Source organism: Pagrus major, chromosome 3 (assembly GCF_040436345.1).
Source record: "Pagrus major chromosome 3, Pma_NU_1.0".
NCBI lineage: Eukaryota > Metazoa > Chordata > Actinopteri > Spariformes > Sparidae > Pagrus > Pagrus major.
The window spans coordinates 13,841,229-13,862,718 of NC_133217.1; positions in this window are offsets into that span (position 1 = coordinate 13,841,229).

The following is a 21,490-nucleotide window of genomic DNA, read 5'->3' on the forward strand; positions in this document are numbered from 1 at the left end:
CTCCCTCCCTTGTCGTCTTTTCATCTCCGTCAATAGATATTCTGCTCTCGGTGGACCATCTCTCTGATTTAAGTGGACTAACCTGAAGGCCGCCATCATGATCATGATAGTCATGATCATCATCATCATTATTATGTCCCTCTTTCCCTCACCATACCTGTTTTTCCTGCGGCTCTCAGCTAATGACTATCAACCTCAGGGAGAAGGCAACAACAGAGGGTGAAATATAGGAACAAAACAGACAAGACAGCCAATCCCATGTCAAGACTGGTGTAGATCTAAATATAGAACAAACATCCTAATGTGCAAACAGGACACCTGGCTCAGTGATTGCATGTGTATGTAGACATAGAGACAAAGAAATCATGCATTTTATTTATTTACATATACTCTTAGAAGAGTCTGTGTCCTTGACTCTGCATGATAATGTAGTTCCTCTGCAGCAGGTGATTGGACTGTATGTGAATATATGTGTTTGTGTGGAAAAGCAGACAGAAACAGGAGACAAATGATTGCAAATATCACTGCAATGTCATTCAAAATGTAACACTGCACACCATGGATGATTTATGCCGCTTTATGTGAACATACATATGTATCGTAGGAAAATCATGTGCATTTACATACACTTAGAATGCCAATTTCACAAACCGTGTCCAAGACTTGTCTAAGGATATACATACATTCCTTAAATAACTATCATCTCCACACAGAGAATGTATAATACATAGCATTAAACAGCTAAAGCTCTTTAGCTTTACATTATTATTATTATTATTATTTTTTACAACACAGTCAAACATTAAAGCGCCAGAAGATGACGAGCAGCAGGTATAAAACAATAAGGGGCAGGTACAGAGTCACAATGTACTGTCGCACAGCTCTTGTCAGTCTATAACTAGGCCGTACTGAGCCCGCCTCATCTGCGCAAGCATACACACACACAGCCGGTGGGTAATTTTAGCAGACAAAAGAACCAAGCTGTGCGCCGACTACCATCTTAATGCACCCTGACACAAACGAGCGGTTTTGACACAATACCTCTCGATCACAATGTGTTTATGTTTGCGTTAGCTCTGCCACTTCAATCAAGGCCTCTTTGTCTGTCTCTTGCCACCTTGTCAGCTCATGGGCAGGCTTCGGCAAGGAACAATCTTACGGACATTCAGTGTAATAACTTTAGACCATTTCAAAGATGGGCTTTTCTATGGAGTTTAACTGCTAAAATGAATGTGACAGGTAAAGATCAGACAAATAGAAACATATCTTACCCTCAGTTGTCACTTTACCTTGCTGCTGTTGTGTCTTAGTGTTGTGTGTTAGTGTTATCTTCTTCTTCAACGAATATATTCACCTTTATGAAGCCACATCATTAAAACCACTGACAGGTGAGGTGAATAACATTGATCATCTCATTACAGTAAAATGGGTCCTGGCACTCATATGGATGCCATTTGACAAGTACAACCAACCCAAACACAGTCGCAGACCAATTATCCCCTCATGGCAACGGCACTCCCTGATGGCTGTAGCCATCCCAGCAGACAATATTTCCTGCCAGACCTCATAAACTGCTTAGGAATGGCCTGAGGAACATAACATAGAGCTCAAGGCATCAACCTGGCCTCCAAATTCCCCATATTCCAATCTGATGAGGCATCTGTGGATCGTCCTGGATCAAGTCCAATTCATGGAGACCCCACCATGGATCAGACTTGTCTCTGACCCCTAAAGGCATGGGAATAGTACCCCTAGGGGTGTCCTGCTGTGTCTGGCACCAGGGTGTTGGCTGCAGATCGTTTGTTCGGACTTGTTCCTGTACTTCCAACGGTGTCCAATCAGATTGGGATCTGGGTAACTTGGAGACCAGGTTGGAACCTTAAGCTTTTTGTCTTGTGGAAGATTATCTGAACACAGTAAAATAAACAATGCAAATCATTGATAGGTTAAAGATTAAATATATTGTGTACAATATATTGGAGAACATACCTTCCTTACTGTAAGTTAAACACGTTAATCCAATTAAATGGGAGCCATAGTTTGTTCACGCACTGTCCATGCCTTTGGGTAGCCTAGACTCATGAACACAGAACATACACCAATTAGTCACAACATTAAAAACACCTTTTTAATATTATGTAGGTTCCCCTTGTGCAGCCAAAACAGCTCTGACCAGTGAAGGCATGGTCATTAGACTTCTGGGGTTGTCCTGTGGTGTCTGGCACCAGAGCGTTGGGTTGTTGGGTGGGTCCTCCATGGATTGGACTTGTTCTGGAATGTCCCACAGATGCTGGACTCCGCCATTGGAGGTCTAATTGGTCCGCAGTAGTGTTTAGATGGGTGGTTTGTGTCAAGAGACATCCACATAAATGCCAGAACCAGGATTCTCAGCAGAACATTGCATTACCTTGACTAAGACTCATTCACTGCCTTTCTTCGGTATAAAAATAAGATGTGTAGGCCTCTTGGCCCCTCTAAGAATGAAAACAAGACAAGTCTTTTAGAGCACATAGTAGAAGCCTCAGAAAACTAGAGTGCATAGATAATAAAATGAATAACTTTTCTTCCTCATTTGTCATGTTCCGTGTCAGGGTGCATTGTCCTGCTGGGTGGGCCACTGCCATTGTGGAGTGTAGTTGCTATGAGTGGGTGTACTTGACTTGCAACAGCGTTTGGGTGGGTGATTCGTGTCAAGTGGAATCCGCATGAATACCAGGACTTGAGGTTTTCCAGCAGCACACTGCATTGTAACGAGATGATCAATGTTAATCACTTTACCTGTCAGTGGTTTTAATGTTCTGGCTGATTGGGTACATGCATGCATAAAGAAAGCCATATGAGCACACCCGCACACACACACACACACACACACACACACACACACACACACACACACACACACACACACACACACACACACACACACACACACACGCACACACACACCCACAAACACACACATAAAGGCTTTGCAGATACTTGGCTACTGACAAACTGCTTACACACCTCTCTGGGTGCCAATGCCTTGAGTCAAATTATCCAACACTTTTCACACAGGGAGCACTTACACAACTCTCTCCCCGTGGGGGCTACATTGAAGGTGTCCTTTTGCTAACAACAGTATCATGGACACACACCTACAACGTGTGGACGCACACACATTCCTGAATGCTCACACCCGCACACACACTTGCATGCACATACACGACCACATGCACACGATGGAGTAATTACAGACATTTTAATCACTGAACTGTACTCCTGTGGGGCACAGCAGACATAGCAGGGAGTGGGCAGAAGAAGAGGCCCTTGACTGATTTCAACCTTGGCTTAATGATCGTCGTTTGAGCCTGAATGCTTTGCTGCAGCAACTATGGCAGATGCCACTTCCTGTCAGGGAGCAGTGGAAGGATCAAGGATACCCTGCAATGTGTAAAATAGGTTTAGATTGAATAAAGGCTTCATTTTTCTATATGACAGAAAAAATAAACATACTCAAGGGTGTAATAATTGCCAGGGCATGTATTCAGCAACTTGATGGATTCAGATCATAGTAATAATGACCAATATTTGACAAGCTAGAAGCCTTGGTCATTATAATAAGATTGAATATAAAAAGAAACAAATAGTACATTTCATTTGTCTAATAGGTCCCAAATTTGAATGAATCTTTGCATTACATTAATGCATATTATGCAATATTTTTTATATCTTTTATACTTTATCTTCCGTCCTTATTTATCAGTCATCCCACACTTTTTGTCTCTGTTTGTTTGTTTATATTGTATATATTACAGTCACTGTTTGTTTATTGTTTATTGTCTTCAATGTATGCACCTTATTCACCTAGACAAATTCCACGTTGGTGTAAAATCCTTCTTGGCAATAAATCTGTTTCTGATTCTGATTTCTGATTCTGATTATATCAAAACCAATCATTGGGCCTGTAGCGTTTACCTCCTAATCACACAGGATTTACCAGTGCAATAGTTTACTGCAATCCCACTAAAACTTTTCTGCTTTTGGATAGCATTGCACAAATCCAGAGACAGTCAAGAAAAATAAAACCCTTAATCATCATCAGTTACCTTAAGTAGAATGGCACTCAGTGGAGCGCATACCTCCACGAAAGCCCAACGACCCCCTTTAATTCAATCAAGCCTAATCCAATATTACACTCAATAGCCCTGTTTAAACCAACTATAACTGCTTAACTATAATTTAAGATCACCAGATCAAGGTTCTGCATCAAATTGTACTCATACCGGGCACCTTAAGTGATTTTTCTCATCGAGATCTATTGATTATTCCCTGAGAAATTAATGAAAAAAACGTATATCGCCAGTGAGAAAAAATTCCTGGATCGGCACCAAAAGTTAAAGGGGTCTATTCTGGGCCAAAACCCATCCTCCATCCAGTTTTGTGAAAATCTGTTCAGTAGTTTTTGCGTAATCCTGCTGACAATCCAACCATGGACATGGGTAAAAACCTCTAAGTTAAAAGAACTCACCAATGGGCGGGACACAGCAGCCTCCTGAGTGAAGGTCCTGTGCTTGATTGCACCTACCACCAACCCCATCCTCCTCCTTGTGTGGACTTTATTGCTCATTTCCTCCTTTGCTCCCATCATAATTACTACATCCGCTAGAGGTCACCACCAAACAATGGATGTAAATATGGGTCACACTAAGCTGCTTGCCGGGACAACCTATTCAGCCATTTTCCTGGCGAGGACAGGCTTATCCCTTCACGCTGCATACAACTCTAACTTTTCCCCACTCCATTATCTAATGTAGCATACAGGAAGTATAAAAACAACAGGACTGGCTTCCTGGGATCACATCACCTGAGTTCTGTTCCACATTGGTGGAGGAAGAGGAGGAGGAGTGCACAAAGCCAGGGAAGTGCGTTTTAGATTGCAGGGCCGAGCTCCCTGAGAGGACGAAGCCTCTCCTTGACCCCCCCTGTGCCTCGCAGTTCAGTAGATTAGCTGGAGCACAACAGAGGCCGGTGCTATCGCCAGCTTGCAGCCTCCTCAGCCCCACTGGCCACACAAGATATCGCTGACACACACACACACGCACACACACACACACACACACACATACACAAACACATGCACACACAAATCTGTACGCTACTTGCGGACACGCATGAGCCACCCACCCACACACACACACATTTAATATGGTTGGCCCTCGTTCCTGTCACTGTGCCTGAAGGTTCATTAGTGACACTGAGGCCACGTCAATAGGAGCAGTACTTTCAAAGCACCGCACGCGCGCGCGCACACACACACACACAAACTAAGACATGGTTTGCTGATTCTATACATATAAGTACACACATCTTCATGTCTATACTGTATGCCTTTGAGTTAACATGTGTACAGAGATAAAAGACCATTTGTCTCTCTGACCCTTAATGACAGAGTCCATGTGACTGCAGTTGTGCGGCACAGCTCTGAACCTGTATTAACCAGCAGGGCTTCATACTGTAAAAAACTGATGTAAGGATCAACAATTCACTACCTAATTACTTCAAGGTCAATTACAGAAGCACTCCGCTTTGAAGTTTTCGCAATGGAACATCAAAGGTGTTTCTTTCTTTTTTTTCCCCACCTCAGGATTTCAAAGCAGCAAGATGCCACAGAGTAATGTAACAAAAAAGGCAGGATGTGAAAATGAGGGTAGACATTCTGGTTACATGATTTCAATACGAGGATAGGGAGAGGCGAACATGAGAGAGAAAAGAGCAACATTTGTCATATTTCTTTTATAAGATATTGCGTGGGACTTGTCGTGTTCACTACATGTAATCCAGTTGTGAACAGGTTCATGTGAGGCACATGGCACGATCCTGGCGAAAGTTAAATACTGGCAAGAATTGAGCCTAACAGTATAGTTGTGGAAAATAATGTAATAATCCTGCTGTGATCAAGTGTACCACTTGTACGGTAATTACCATTTGCTTCTACTCTCTTGGCTTATTTGTCATTTCATAATGATGCCTTGCAGTTGACTTTGAAAAGTACATGCTGAACCTTGCAATTTGTAATAATAATTTTGGATAAAACCTAATGACTAAACCGTGTAAATTACTATAATTTGGACTAAGAAATCATTACAGAAGAACCATTACCGGACTGGATTTGTTCAAGTATTTGACTTTGGACATTTCTTCTATTATTCAGATTCTAATATAATTTGTCAAATTATTCGTCAAAGTGGCCACGCTGGGACTGTTCCCACTGTCTCAAATACAGTGAGTTTCTGGATCAATTTCTGCTGGGCATTATTATAATACCACTCGCCTTAGGAAGCCTCCTTTGCTTTGACTTTTGATAAAGGCTGGGAAATTAGACAAATCACACAGCATCTGATGATAGAGGTTGCTCTCCTGGCTGAATTTCAATGTGCAATATTCAATCCTCTTGTGTGCGAGGGGCCCAAAAGTAATTGCACACCCCTGACATCTGTGTGCTTGTGACATTTCACATCTTGTTTCAAAGGGGGGCTCATCTGCCAAGCCTCATGAAAAATGCTCGCTTAATGTGTGATAAATTAGCAGTGGTGTCTTCGAGTATAACATTCAAAAAGGAAGAGGGGGGCTCAATCTTTGCTAAGAAGCACCCAATGTTCTGCTCAATCCATACAAACAAAAACTATATCTAACATACACACCACTGCGGACACAGAACAGTAATTGGGTGGTTTTATCATTGATTTAATGTGTTGTAACATCAATCTGTGATAGAAGCAGAAAATATTTATTCACTTGGAAGAAATAGAAATCAGACTGTAAAGAAGGGAATGTGCTCAGAGTTAACATTGGGGAACTTTAGACAAGAATGTGATGTACGGCCACTGTGTTACACAATTATTGATCCAAACCAAAATCAAATGTGTAACATTTGTGTATAAAGTCAACCAGCTGACAAAAAACTGATCTCCACCTGATGTAGTTGTGTGTGTCGTTTTTTGTGGCTGAGCTGTTCCCTGATGTTTTTTTGAATGGGTGCCTAAAATAAGGTCTGTGGTTAACACAAGCCGAAGAGATTTTCACGCTTTGCCCTACAGCATAAAATACGTCAGTTAATGCACCACATGTGAATTAAAAAGCTTTTACGTCTCTTTAAAAAGGCGGTTGCTAACAAGTTGCTAAATGAGACTACAGAGGTTGTTGTGGACCTTTAATGTCATCATGCCGAACACGGAGATTCATCCATTTTAGCTTTACCAGTGGACTTTCATTGCATCCACCTTCACACACATCACAATATAGGCTACTTGTGTGGGTATATATGAGTGTGTGCTGTTAAATAATTACAGTGCACCAAGAAGTTGTTATTGTAAAAGAAAGGCACCACCAGTTCCTATCTTAACTTTCAAAAATATGATGAATCCGTCTTCCTGTACCTCCCTGCATTAGCATTGCTAATGTGAGTAAGTGGTTTAGGACTGGTGCCATGAGGAATACCAAGTCAATCTGGCCACCGGTGAATGTGTAAGGGTTGTCTGTAGTTAGATGGCTTCACGCTCACCCACACACACTATCCTGAATGTCAATGAAGAACTGCCAACAACTCCGCTACTCCTTCATCAGGGGTCACAGAGAGAGGGGGAACTTACGGCGAGTGTGTGTGTGTGTTTGTGTTTGACAGAGTCTGTTTCTGTATGTACTGTATGCATGCAAGTGCTTGTTCATGCAGGTAGGTGCTTGTATGTGTCTGCATCTGCTTGTCTTTTATGTGTGTGTGTGTGTGTGCGTGCATGTGTGTGTGTGTGCAGGATAGCAATGTGTTCTGGTACTGTTTTTGTAATGTGGCTGTTAAATAGATCTACTGGGGTGTTGCACCCTTTATAGGAAGGGTACAGAGGGGACATGAGGGAAGCCAGCAGCACTGCGCTGACGTTCCCCTCTCGCCCTTGAGCGGGAATCCTTCACACACCCTCACAACACGTTCCCTCTGCTCTTGCCATCGTACCTGGAGGTGCACTGTGACACGGTCCCAGAAAGCCCAGATTGTCGCCGCTCTTTTCTGACTGCGCCCGAGATTCTCGGCATCCATCACCCCTGACCCCCCCACCGGTGCCGCAAAGCATCTTCCCACAATGCAGCAGGGCAAGATGAATGAGCCTGTGTTGTAATACTCCACAGGGTGGCTGACAATCCCGTGAGCTGCCACACTTAGGCTAAGCAACTTCTGGACTGCTGTGGCCTAAAGTGATGTATGGGATATAAATAGTGTGTGTTCTGCATTTTGCCACGCAGCCACAAACTTTGCATAGATTTCATGGTAGGTGACTCTCATAACCCACATTTTATTTTAAAGGGAACTTTAAATTAAAATTTTAACCAGAACAGAAAACTCTTCACCATACAAACAAACTCTTTTTGTTTTAAATTAAGGAATTTCTTCCAGTGTGCAATCTGCTATGTGATATTTAAGCATTTTGACAGGCAGAAAATGTGAAAATAGCTTTGTATTAAAAAAGAAAAAAAAGCCCTAGTACTGAACAATGGATTCCTACAGGGGATCAAGTTCTATACTCTTAAGTAGGTGAGTCTGACATATGTACTCACACATAAATATATACACACATAAATTGCAGAGCAGGCAACCTCTTTTGAAAGTAAAATGTAAGTATGTGCTATGTTCATCTCCATGATTATGGTAATCTGGAGGATAAAACACGCCAAAGCAGTGGTGCTTTGTTCAGGTCCGACAGCTTCTTTGTGGTGTGAGCCATCCACGTTGTAATCACCTCAATTCACACCGTTCCCCAAGGAGAGAGAGCTGTGAAAAGCAGGGAAAATGTACGAGTGAAAGACAGGAAACAAAGTCTGAACTTTTAACTTCTTCTGTAAGCCTTAAGCCCATGCTTGGTGAATTGTTCTTGGTGAATGTAGCATACCGTACTGCACATCTACGATGTAAATATAGCACTTTATCTCTGTAGCTGTCTGACTCAGTGAAGACCCTTATCTCTTACACAACCTATATCCTCAGCGACCCCTACACATTTACATGTCTGCTGCCATATGCATTGACCTTCTCTCCCCATGTAGACCATTGCCAGAACAAGTGATTGCTAGATACAGCGTCATGACTGTCAGGGGGAGTCGGCGAGGTCACCAGTCTGCATGCATTATTGAACAGCGAGGCGGACAGCAGGTCAGGACCTGGTGGAGGTAGACCTGACGCTCAGTGCCAGCAGTCGCCCTCCTCTGGCCAGAATCAGAAATGTGGGAGATTATCTTACATTCAGTCGCTCCCTTGTGGAAATGAACAGAGTGACGCACATAGAAGCCAGATTCAGCTTGAATGTATGTAAGGTATATGACAGAAGACATTTAACAGCATATATTAGAAATAAATCAAGTAAAAGGTGAAACAAAAACTACTGAACAAATTTCCATGACACGCAGATCTGGATAAAGGGACAGATCCAATTTTTTTCCCACTTTCTTTAACAATGTCAACAATCAGGCATGTTGAGGTGGCTGGTATCTACAAGTGAATACATTTGATGCAGATCCTATTAAAAATCTATTATTCTCTTTACAACAAAATGGAGATTATGATTCAATCTGCATTGTTTTGTCATCTTAGTGGTTGGCTGTTATAGATCTGGTGAGCTTAAATTATGGTCAAGCAGTTACGAGTGGTTTCAAATTTTAATACAGAGCTATCCAGTTTGATATTGGATTAGGCTTTATTGAATTAAAGGGGACTTTTGGCGCCTTGGCGGAGGTATGCGCTCTACTTAGTGCCAAGATGTCCAAATAATCCAAATAGAGAAACAGAGTTGTCCCCCTCAATAGTCTATATCATTGTAAACATAATTTTAAATAATATCACACTTGTTCTAATTAGAGACGCAAAGTGTTTTTAAAGATAGTTTCCTCCCTACGCATCGAAGTGGTTTGGTCCACTGCCTACCAATTCAGCAGCCCTGCACACATTAGTGCGGAGTGGAGAAGGTTCTTGGAGTTTGTTGGTGGTGGTGGCTGAACTCCATTAAGTAGCTACTTTTTAAGCTATTGTTTATTTACTTCTACTACTCAATAGAACAAAACACATTTACTGTTATGACCAGACTGCATGTTGTCTGGTCGATTACCTCACAGTTGAATCTTGTGTGTCAATGCAGCCACAATATTGGTATTTATCAGGCGTGTCTTACATGCTCATACAACCCTAATAGATATTTACTGTTCCATTATCTGGTATCGTTTAATAATAGTCTTCAGCGTTTCCTCTGTAAACATTTAAAACAACAGTACTTTAAAGGACACCTTTGGTGTTCCCTTCAGGAACTGCTCTCTATTGTCCCAATAGTTAGAGGAAATATCTGCCCACGCTCACATTTAACTAATCAGGAACAGGAAATATGTTTCAACATAAACATAGTGGCGAATTACATTTTTAATCAACGTAATAAGAAAACATTAGCATACCTGGCGGGGTGCAAAATGTTGATACTGAATGTATCAGTAAATTGTTGACTGATAATATATTCATTGGTTTTCTGACGATATACAACATGAAAAGTGCCTGTAAAGCAAGAAAGGGATGAAGTAAAGTGAAAACTGGTCTCCTGTTTGTACACTGACATAGAAAGAAGAAGTAGTGCGGTAGTAAAATGGATATAGTATTAACTTGCGCTTTAAAAAATTACTTCATTGTATTTTTAGCATTTAGACAGTATGTGTGCATGTAATATCCTGTTTGTTTTGAAGTTCTCCATAAAAGCGATGATGGCCACTGATCAACAAGAGAAAATCACACTCTCACAAACACTGATTAATTAGATCCATAAGTCATCACAGTGAATTTGCTGTGGAACTCTACAACATCTGCGCTTGTTGAAATTAGCGAATGCGTTTTAAATGGAATAAATGAGGACTGGATATTGCCTCCACATGAAGCGGACCGTGTATCAAGTCAGGAAATGAGCAATATGTTGAAATTGGAGTTCTGAGGTTTCCAGCACTACTATTACCCAAATGGGAGGGAAAGCAGAATCTCTGTGCCCATAAATGATAGATTGCCATGTGACAATAGAGAAAGGAGATGAGACTGCAAGGCAAGAGAGGCACTCTCGTGTTAGGGCTGCACTGCAAATAAAAGAGGGGAGAGATGAGGGATAACAGAGAGGGAGGGGAGAATCATAAATGAGGGGGAGAGGAGGGAGCAGAGGTGCACAGCGGCGAGAGGGCGAGAGGGGACGAGTCGAGAGGAAGTATGTAAGAGAGGAAAAGTAATGGGTGAGGCAAAAAGAGGCGGAAGAGACAAGGAGTGGGTTTCGAGGGAGGGTGGGAGGGCCTCAGGGGTTGTTAGCTTTAATTGGGCCTCAGGCTCTGGGACACGCAGCGACAACATCAAAGGTCAGATATACATCAAGCACTGCTGGGAAATGTCGACCCAAGTGGGGAAGGGCCGCAGGGCACAGAGAAGAAGAGAGGAAGAGAGACCGAGGCCGTTGGTAGCAGATGCATTTTGGAGGAAGAAGAAAGAACTTTTTAAGACTTTATAACAGACACGTTCTGCATGGCTGAATTTTTAAGATAAGGCTGACGATAGTCTATGTTTTTCTTATTGACAACAAACCCCTTATTCCTCTGTGCCATAGACCTCCTTTGTGGTCTTTAAACCAATAACTTTTAACTATTTTTATTATTAAAAGGAAGAAAACAAGTGTTTGGGGAAATATAAGTGATGTACCTTGTAGTCTCAGCTGGCTGGAGGGAAGTGTCTGTGTTGGTGTTTGATTGACAGTGGATGGTAGGGTATGAGAGACAAAGTAAACAAACTCAAGCTGGAGCCGCCATGTCATCGGCAGACAGAGTGTTGTTAATGATATTGAAGAGTAAGGACCACACCAGCAACTTTCTGATTTTCTTTTTTTCTCAAAGGAGAAGACAAATGATTCACAGAGCAGATATGTGTGCTGTAGCAGACAAATAAATGCAGTTGGATGACCTGAGACTATAGCACACTGTGTCTTGTCGATTCATTTCAATCAATTAATCACTCACCAGTGCTCTTCAAACTATTTGTTTGTTCTCGTGCAAAGAGGTCAAAAATGAATAAAAGCTCTGTTTTTCTAGTGTTTTTCTCTGAGGATCATTCATAAGTTTCTTTGATATTGGAGGGTTTTGATGACTGCAGCACTAAAGAGACTTTTTAACTGAGGCTACTGATCTTTTTTGTGTAACATTGGGAATCAGATAATTCAAAACTGGAGCACAAGAATTACAAAGCTAGCTCGGTCTACTTACCATCCAAGAGAAGATATAACTGACGCAGGAACCTTATATAGTTACCTCACTGGCCTCGCCCTTGCTGCTTTCAACACAAAAGTAGTTTTCCTGTCCAAATCTCTAACTTGGGAAACAGAACGATCTATCAAACTTTTCTGGAAAACCTTGGCCTCTGGCTGTTTTGGCCACAGCTGGAGAATAAGAAAGAGGTGCCAGGTCTTCAGAAACATACCCACTTAAGGAGATGCCACATCTGTCCACACTCAACCACAAAGCAGTAGAGATGTGCATGCTGTGTCTACAACCATGTTCCAATGACAGTAAGCTTGTTGCTTGATTGATTAATATCTGTGCCAGTCTATGAGAAGTCATATTAGCCTAGTGTCTAAGATAGTATAGTGTATCATAATAAAAATATAATGGCTGTGAAAATGTTAGAAATGGCAATGATATATCTTCCTTGTGTTTGAAAACACTCATGCATTAAGGGTTAAAATCAAGCCCAGTCACCAGAATAAAATTTAGGTAGTTAATTTTGCTGCAAACAACGGATATGTTCAAATTTGTACGTGTCATATGTACCATTATAACATTTCTGACACCAGTCGGGATGTTTTCCAGCTGTGTGTGTTTGTGGCGACAAAACTAGGTATTTAAAGCAAAAACAAGATATTTTTCTAAACCTGACCAAGTGCCATTTGTGCCTTAACCTAACCAGATCTTAAGCACAGCGTTGTCACAACGTAGAATTGAAAATTTAACCCAAACAAACGTAGCAACACAAAGAAATGTAGTTGCAACATATGCGTGGTTTTGCCGAAACGTACATTGCCAACATTGTAAAAACACATAACTGAGCCACACTATAAGTACTTACTTGTGCAAATATGTATCCTAACAAATGCACTTTTTAGTCTTGTTAGAGTAGGGTTTGCTTAAAACTATCGTTCCAAACAGTATTAAGAAACAACTTTGCCTCCTGAAGACGTGAAACTTTATAGGAAAAGCTTTGAGCTGATGCTGACAGATATGGCAGAGAAGAACTTCAGAAGCCCCCTCCTCAAACACCCCTTGGATGTCAATTTTGGCAATTTTTGCAACTTTTTCAATAAGTGCAGTGAGGTGGGAAAGTAAGCTAGGGTAGAGCTTCTCTCTCAAGCTCCTTTTTTCATCCTTTACACAGCTATTTCACTTTGTGTGTGTTCATCAGACTGAAACACTGTGACTGCCTTTCATGAGACAATGTCTGGAAGTGTGTGCTGTTATCCCCATATTTGGATGATTATTGCACCTTGCCCCTCTCCATGACAAATGGCTTTCCACCCATCCTTCAGAGCAGCTACAAATAGGGTTGTGTAGGTTATTGATTAGTCTGGTCTGGTGTAGGAGCTCCAACCGGTTTGATTTTGTGCCGACCGACTGAACCGGCATTAGTAATGTCAGGTGTAACGTCAAGAGGAGAGAACTAGCATCATATAACTTGTACCTTGCTGCCATCTTTTCTCCAGTTTCACCTAGCTGGATTCTTATTGTATGTATTATGTATTACTATGTATTTATGTATTCCTCTTGAGCGCGTCTGCGTCTTGTGCAACATTTAGTGGTCAAATTCAGTATTACCGGTCCGCTCTAAGACCTTATATCAAACAGGTTTGAATTTTTTTTAAATCGGCCCAACCCTCGCCACAAACACCTTTGCCCTCTGACTTGGTCAGACGACACATTGTAAGAGTTTGTTTTTACGATGCATTGTTCACCATGCTTTTGAAAAAGTATGAAAAATATTCAATAATGCTTGTCTTTTAAAACCAGGAAATAATATTTAGGATATTGAGAATCAAAAATGTTTTCATCCACACAATAATAGAGGACAATATACACATTACTAGCCACACATTCAAAGTGTAACAAGCAGTTTTACTGGCTGTTTCTGAGATTAACAACATCCCCTATAACTTTCCAAATCTCCTAACACTTGGAGCACATTGTATTTAAGACCATGTATCACTGAGAGCCTCTTAAAGACTTTTGCAGCACGTTCCCTGAGAGAACAAAAATAAACTTAGCATGGCACAGGAATGGTGATTAACTCTGTTGTAGTTGTGATGATGGAAGCAGTGACAGGTTAGCTGCTCTCAGGGAGATAGTAAAATTGTGTTAATTGACAGTGGCCTCCTCAATTACTCTCATGTCAAACTTATCAGATGTGAGGGAGTGTGTGCAGAAGGCATAGGTGTGTGTGTGTGCGTGTATGGTTGTATTCATAAGCTTGGTGCATTTATACTTTTAGTGTGTATGTGTGTGTGTGATGCATAGTGTATACAGACAGGATAACGTCAGGATTAACCCAAACTGACACCTTCTGATAGACTTCATGTCAGCCCCATCCTCTGCTTCATTACTCCCACTGACGTACACACAGAAATGCACAAACACACAGACGCACACCCCGCTGCTGTCTACTATGTAGCTTCACAGGATTGGCAGTGCGAGCACAGCAAGAAAAAGTGCAGGGGTTCTGAGGAATAGAGAGACTGATTCTGCCTTTTATTCAGCGATGAAATCAATCATTGCTCCCAGATGTGCCTGTGATTTATGATTGGCGGGGGGGGTTTGGATTGTGTATATGAAAGAAGTACATGTTCTACACAATCCTGGGGTGCGTTTACGACAGTGACGTATAGTCAGCGGTGTAACGTGGCACTGATGGGCTCGGGTGTAAATTGTTGTTTTTGGGTCCCTCAACACATCATGTGAACACTGGCGCTTTCTCAGTCAAATATAAATGTGTAGGCATAAATGTCACGTTATGTAACTGCGAAAATGTCAATGCCACAATGTCCACAGAAACTCAGTAGTACTTATGTCACTGTGAATAGTGCATTTCTTTTCATATAAAAACCTGAACATCATGTGAAAATAAAAAAAAAGAGGTATGAAAAGCATTCACCTTGATCTTCAGTTTGTGCAAGACCATTGACATTCTGTATCACCGATCTTTAGCCAGTTGAGGAACGCCTTTACATTTGTAAAGGGAGATATATTTGAAGGGTAAGTGGTTAGAACACAGCCTGTGTTGGCTCACAGGAAGTGCTGAGTTTAAGAGTAGAATGACCAAAGAATTTTTCGAGCATGTCCTTATTAGAATAATAATCATAAAAGTTGAAAATGAAAGCAGGTTATGACCCATCTTGACGTTTGTTGCTAAGCAGCTGTAGAAATTATCACAGCTGCCCTTTTGGTTGGGAGGTTGTCTGAAACTTTGCGTGCACAGAAAATATTCTCTTACACCTTTGATAAAGCTTGATACTGTAAATACGAATGGCCCTGGAAACACGCACTGATGTTACATCTAATTAACAGGAAACCTTCATCAACTGAGTAAACAATACCGGAAGAGCGACTTTGTTTAGCAAGTCAGTTTTGGTCGGTGAAAAAAGATGGAACCGTGCACAGGCGAAGAAGTTTGGTGACAAGATGTAGAAGATGCAGACATGTCATTATGCAGCTCAGTCTGCATTCGGTCACATCACCTGTGATCATCAAGAACAGAGTGTGTTACCAGAATGTGGTGGTGAGTTTGGCGTCGAGAGATCAGAGCGGCTCTACTTTTAGTTTGATCTCTGGGAGAAGTAGTAAGAAAATACCGCAGCGTTGAGCACCAAAGATGTCGTGCAAGTAAATACATGAAGAAGAATCTTGTGGATTATGACAGGAGGTACTTTTTTGTGCATTTCTTGTGTTTCTCCTCTCAGCTGCACAGTGCTCAGTTTAAAGAATAGGCACCGTTTTTTTTAAGTAATGTAAAGTCTGGCAAAGTTTAACATCCCTAAGGTATAAAAGAGCAAAGTGTCTCACCCTGAGTGGCTGACCTAAATTTTGTCTTGACACATCGCAGCACTGTGATGATACATGTATCACCAGGGGAAAAAAACAACCCATTTATGTAGGATTTTTATTTTTTTTCTGCATCTGAGCAAGAGTTTCACTGCAGTATCACAAATGTTTTATTTCACTTTTTATATAAAATCTTGACACCCTGTCAAAACATACAGCACATTGTATTATTAAACCACCCTGATTAGAATATTGTTTAATGACTCGTGAGTACTGTGTTTCACATGCTAATTATGCCCCTGATACAGCACACATTATGAAGATGTGAGAGGATAAAGACACTTTGGTGACTGTCTGGAAACACCCAGAGAACAGATGTGGGATGTGACTCATGATTTCAAAGAATATTTGACTTTGTTAGCTCCTGAGCAGCCTATGCATCACCCCTCGAGCGCAGCAGTCAAATGTGTGCAGAAATCATGTGTGTCGGAGCCCGAGGTTACAATGTGATTCCTTAATGAGCTGCTAGATGCAGGTCATTATGTACATTGGCCATTTACACAACATAAACAAACAGACTGTAGACATGAGGAAGACTGACTTCACTAGTGAGAGATAATGTCAATAGTAAATGCTGACACAGCAGCTGCAGTATTTGTCCAGCTTTTGTTAATAGTGTGTAAATTGACTGATGACATTGATGTTCCTCTATTGCACAAAGCAGTGTGGAGTTCATGACTTCTTTCCAACTGTAGGACCATAAAATGACACAGGCAGGATTGCAGACGGAGTGCACAATGGAGGGCATAAACCCAACCATTCATATTCATGTGCATCTCTTGAGTCTAGTTTTGTTCAGCCAAGCCGCCAGAATAAAACGCTGGTATTTAACATTTTTGTGAACTGCTTTTTGTTCACACTACCTGCCAATGCACCATATTGACATTTCAACAATAACTCTGTTTATGACCTGACTTTCAAATCGGGAGGTGGAGGGGATGGTGGAGGCCAGCCGTGTTTTTGGTGACAAAGAACAGATATTTTTGATGGGAAGTCGAGACATCGCCAGTCATGTTTGTGGTGGAAATAAAATAAAATTGAATATGAAACCTAAAAAAAAAAACACTGCAGCATAAAGAAATGCAACATATCCATGGTTTGTAGAAAGATATGTTGCCAACAGTTATTCTAGTGATTGGGTTGTTATGCTCCAGTGAAAAACAGGAGCTAAAGATCAAGTTAATTTGGTGTTTAAAGTTTATTTTCAACATAGCATTTTATTTTTTTTCCTCTTTGATTAGCAGAAAAAACTCATTACAGGGTGTGAGTGCAATCAAACAATCAACAATTTCTACACACTGGAGATTCTTTCAGCTTTGCCTCAGATGACTCACTTGTACCCATGAAGTGCACTTGAACTGGTTCCATCTGTTAATGCTGCATTCACGGATGTGAACATTACACAACAACCACCAGGGCTGACATCCGGCCTTGGAACATATGACCAGACTATAAGGCAGCACTCAAACTTGATCTCACTGTATTACTCTGTAGCTGTAGCTTGCCTGGTAAACAATAAAGGCAATTGAGCTGTTTGCTATATAGAGTGCTTCATATGATAGAATGAAACGTCAAAGCACAGACAGTGTTTGAGTGAAATGTGGGCTGTTATGGATACAATGAATTGACTGGAGTAGTCTGTGTGAAAGCAACGCCACAATGTGTCATAAAATTTTTAAAGCGAGTTGAGCTTTTGATGGAGAGCAGACAATCACTGATGGACTTTATTATTCAATAAAATGCACGCAGGCGGCTTCAAAAGGGTTTGGAAACACACCGTGTACAACTGGATCTAACTCCTGCTTCAGCAATATAGTTTGTGGTGTGAATGTGACAAGTTAAATGTCGCTTAAGTGTAAGCATTGTGGGCACTGTCCAGCATCAAGGCACTTTCATCACTTATAATTGTTTGCAATTATGCTTTTTTTTTCTTTTTTCTTTTTTTGAGATGAAATCAGGGTTGGCGAAATTTCCTTTGCAGCATGAACTCATTCTTTTGAGAATTGCACCGGCCACCACTGCAGCTTCTTTGGGAACTGAAGTGACTCATCCTTCATCATGACTGCATCCTGAATTTCACCATAAAGCAGAGCCAAAGAGGAATGTATAACTCTTGATAATTTTAGATTGATGCTCAGCTGGTCATTTTAATCAGAATTCCACTTCACTTTACAACAGAAACAGTCTTAAATACTAGTGTTTTATAGACTCAGGAGTTTAGTGTTTCATTGCTTCCTTTTCAGATCAGTCATTAAGTCATTCAGACCATCTATTGCCCGATGACCTCAATCCCCAGTCATAAAAGCAAAATGATGTAAAAAGGGGACATTGCATAAATCATACGAGGGATCGGATGTATTAAAAAGATTCATTTAAAAATCTTTTTTTTACTGGAGTGCGACACTGAGGAGGGATTTTTTTTTTCCGAAGACCGATGTTTTGACCTCAGCAGCCATTATGACGCAGGTTTGTTAATCTGCAGCTCTCTGAGCACCTCTGTCACGACACCCTGCTGGGTGTCAGCAACACCTTCACAGCTGGAGACGGCAGTCACTGCGTAGTGTACCAGCTTTGTGATGCTCTTGGTGTTTTAGCGAAGCACCTGTTGGTTGTCTGGGATCATCATTTGAAACCAAGCACTGAGCCCATGGGTGAATACTGATTCGTTCACCCACACGTTCTCCCACTACTAGGAACAAACTGGCACAAATTACACAACTTCATATACCCATGACAGTCTCTCCATTCATAGATGGTTTCATGATTTTTTTTTAAAATGTGTCCATTTAATTAATCTAAATGGCATGTTTGATGCTTTCATATCTCATTAAGACACTTGAACACTTTTACTACCTTTCACCGGACAACAGTGTTTTACCGTATATCTTTAAATGTCACAGATATGGCCAAAAATGACAACAGAAAAAAGTTTGCAGCAGTGGTCAGCACAACTTCACATTAAGTCAATAGAAATAAATTGTCAGCTGTAGAAATCAAAGTTAGATAAGTGTTGCAAGTAGTCAAATCTCTGGTTAACTTACCAATGACCTCACTTCACCTGAATAGCTACAAAAATGCACCAAACCACCACAGTGAGGGAGCCACTTGAAACCCTGCCTGACAAACTGATTGAACAGTCGAACCGACTCGGCTGCAGCCAATAACGCGCTTTTGTGTTCGAGTTTTTCACAAATCAGTTTCTCTTTTTTTTCCTTCTTCTTGTTAAAAACAAGTATTGTTGAGCAGAAGGATGGAAACGTTCTTGATGAAATGGAAATTTAGTGCATGTGTTCTTTTTTGATGAACTGAACACTGGAAGCAGTTTGATTGGTTTTATACAGAAAATGCAGACACAAAAGAAGAAAAATAACAAACTGAGAGTTGCAGTTGGTGCTGATTTTTTTAATTAAAAGAAGAGAGTTTGGTTCGTTGTGATTTAAGGACTGATTTGCTGGTCTCTTGAGTGAAATTGCTGACTGACATTGCTGAGGATTGTTATGTTGTTAAGTCGTGTTTTTTTTTTAGTTTGACTTGTTACTAACTCGACATGACAGAATGTAATCACGGTGCATAGCAGAGATTAACCAACATATCTGAGAATAAGACCACAAAATATCACAAATGGGATTGTGATATACATGTTGTGATATATCATTTTTGCTCCACTACACCCAGAAGGAAAATGGCTGTAGGTATTTTGCTGAAGACAGATTTTTTATGCATACACGATAAGCTCATAAAATATAACGCATTGTTAAAATTTAAACTACCCAATTGCACGTAGAGTAGTTCAACTAACAACAACATTAAAATGCATTTTATGGGTTATTGCATCATTAATCTAACAGTGAAAGCTGCAATTCTTTACAATGAGCATTTGAACAATTTACCACTGTTTGCATGATTTTAAACAGTGCAACACTATACACAATAGTGACGGGGATATGTAAAATGTACCATGTACTTTTTTCACCATGCAAGCCAGGGAATGAAGAAAGCGTACATATTATCATGTAGAAAAATGCGTAGACAACAAAGAATGAAAGAAACAAGAGCCCAGTACCTGGAGGGCAGAGAAAGACCACCCTGCCAGAACACATCCGACTGAACTGGAAAAAAAAACAGAGAAACTTTTTGTCTGAGTTTGAGAGGAAAATGAGGTGAGAGAAGAACAAGAAGCTATAGATGACAAGAAGCTGTTCTTTGTGCTTGCAATCCAGTTAGACAGCTAGAGACACCTGGGTCATTCAACTTCCAATATATCAAGATTCAAAACCTTCTTATTTGTTGACATAAAAAGCTTTTCATGGAAGTGTCAGTTGGTAGCAGCAAGATGTGTTTTCCATTAAAGGATTACTTCTCTTTTTGAACAGTGGTGTTGTTTGTTTGGGAAAATTACATTTCTAAAAAGGACAAGTTTTTATTATGTAATACAACATTCTCACATCTTTATATAATATGGATTCTTGAACTTAACACCTGTGCATTCATCTGATGTGTCATTGCGGTATGTAACTCTGACAAAGACATTATAAACTATCTGCCTAAACTCACAGACCTGGCTCTTCAGCTGTTGATAGGAAAGACACTCAGCAGCTCCGGGAGCACGTGGCCTGTAGGGATTGAGCAGTCGTGGGATAAATAAGACGGTCATAGCTCAGCCGACACTTCCTCAAAGTTTCTTTTAAGGTCGGATTTGGGGAAGATTTAGAGGGATTCCAGAGAGGGCGCAGAGATCTGACTGTCTTCAGGGTTTGTTTGAAAAATGCTCTTTTCTGGGGACTGGCACTGGTTTGGTTCATATTCCCCTAGCCCTATTTCTTCACCCCCTGCCTTCTTCACTGGTTTGGTTTCCTTCTCTTCTCACTGTTGTAACTGACTTACTCTCTTTCTTAAAATAAATCTACAGGATTCAACTTGGCCCTTTTCCTGAAGCTATCTATACATTATCAGTGGGAGTTGCTTTGCATTGGCTTTAACCATTTTCACACACACAAATCATGTGGCTTTGTCTGCCTGTAGGCTGGTCAGTTGGTTCACGCTGCCTTTCTAATCCAGACAAAAAAGCTTAACAAAACAATCAGCCAGTGGCAGAGCTGATACAGCCGATAATTAGCCAGTTGCCACACCACCACAGCGAACAGGCCGGTCGGCGGAGGTGGGCTGCCCTCTTCCATCATCCGGCCTGTCCGTTCTAACTAACAAACCCAGAGACACTGCAGTTGTAGCAAAGAGCGGCTCTGGAGGATTAGTGACTCTGAGAGGAGCAGTAGAAGACCGGGAGAAGGGCCTCAGAGATTGGTGTGTTTACCTGCAAAGCCAT